This window comes from Sinocyclocheilus grahami, unplaced genomic scaffold (genome assembly GCF_001515645.1).
Source record: "Sinocyclocheilus grahami isolate Dianchi unplaced genomic scaffold, SAMN03320097.WGS_v1.1 scaffold1269.1, whole genome shotgun sequence".
NCBI lineage: Eukaryota > Metazoa > Chordata > Actinopteri > Cypriniformes > Cyprinidae > Sinocyclocheilus > Sinocyclocheilus grahami.
In genome coordinates, this window is record NW_015506448.1 from 95,780 (window position 1) to 97,109 (window position 1,330).

Genomic DNA, 1,330 nt, shown 5'->3' on the forward strand with positions numbered 1-1,330 from the left:
TGTTAATCATCTCTATGTTATACTAGTTGTTCTTGTAGCATTTGTGCAAACTCGTTTGTTGACTCGATAAACGTTTATGCCCTGGCAGTGGCAATAGCTTTGGTTTCATATTTAATTTGATTACATTAATGTTTAAGTTGAGATTTACAAGAAATGTTTTAAGTGCTACTATGTAAAGGGAATACTGCTGTTAAAAATCACCTTATTTGTTTGCAAACTAAATGTTATTGCACTTTTGTTCATATTGCAGTACATTTAAAATAAAAGTGCGCAATACACTACTTTTGAATTCATTATTTAATGCGTTAATTAGATTAATTACGCTGAAAAATAACGCGTAAAAAAAAAGTTGCGCATAATGCGATTAATCGCAGAAAAATCATGCAGTTAATTGCGATTAAAATTTTAATCATTGCCCAGCATTAATATATTGTATATAATAATACATAATATATGTAAATTTATTGTACTGTATATGATAAGGTAGATGCAAATATATATTACATGTTTTATATTATATAATTTAACATTTTGTAATATAATTTTATAATTAATATATATATATATATATATAATATGCATAATAATAATTAATATAATATACATATATTAAATATTATATTCTGTGTTATTGTAGAAAACAAGACTTAATATCTTAAGTAAATGTATGTTGATTGAAGAGTGTTCAGATGTTTGTACTGGAAAACAAGGCCCATCTGGAAATACTGAGGAAGAACACCAGTTTTTGCAGTGTGATTAGTGGGACGCTCGGAAACACACGCTGCTGTTTTCATCTCTGTTCCTTGTATTGCTGTATGATTCTCCACTGAAATTGTTTATTGTTCGTGAGGTAGAAAGATGAGAATGTGTTTGTTTGTGTGCATGTGATTTATGGCTCAGAAGTGGCATTATTCTGGTTCTTCCCTGTTTAACCTCCATTCTGGGCTGACCAGCCTTATTTCAGTCTGTGTGTGTGTGTGTGTGTGAGAGAGAGAGAGAGTGTGAGAGTGTGAGAGTGTGAGTGTGGTCTCACACACACACTGATTTCTCCTCTCCTCTCCTGCTCTTGGCTTACATTTGACACTTCATTTCATCATCTGTGTGTGTGTGTGTGTGTGTGTAGTTTGGAGGAGGTCAGTGAAGTGTTACACACATCAGGTTTTTCCTGTGTTAAATCTGTCGGGCAGCTGAAAGGACAGACCTTCTGTAAGGACCTGCACTGCCACGACCTGCTGGCGTTTCCCAGCAGTGTGAAGAATGATCTGACCAACAGCAGATTACTGAGTGACAGCAGACTCATCATACAGGTGTGTGTGTGTGTGTGTGTGTG

At 34.4% G+C, this 1,330-nt stretch overlaps 1 protein-coding gene across 1 annotated transcript in view; it reads left to right on the forward strand.

Annotated features, from left to right (window-relative positions):
- The first annotated feature begins 1,240 nt into the window (after window positions 1-1,240).
- LOC107568658 (putative methyltransferase NSUN7) overlaps window positions 1,241-1,330 on the forward strand; it is a 17,331-nt gene continuing 17,241 nt past the window's right edge. The window contains exon 1 of the mRNA XM_016254632.1: window positions 1,241-1,307. The gene's annotated coding sequence lies outside the window, so the exon portion shown is untranslated. The remainder of the gene's footprint in view (window positions 1,308-1,330) is intronic.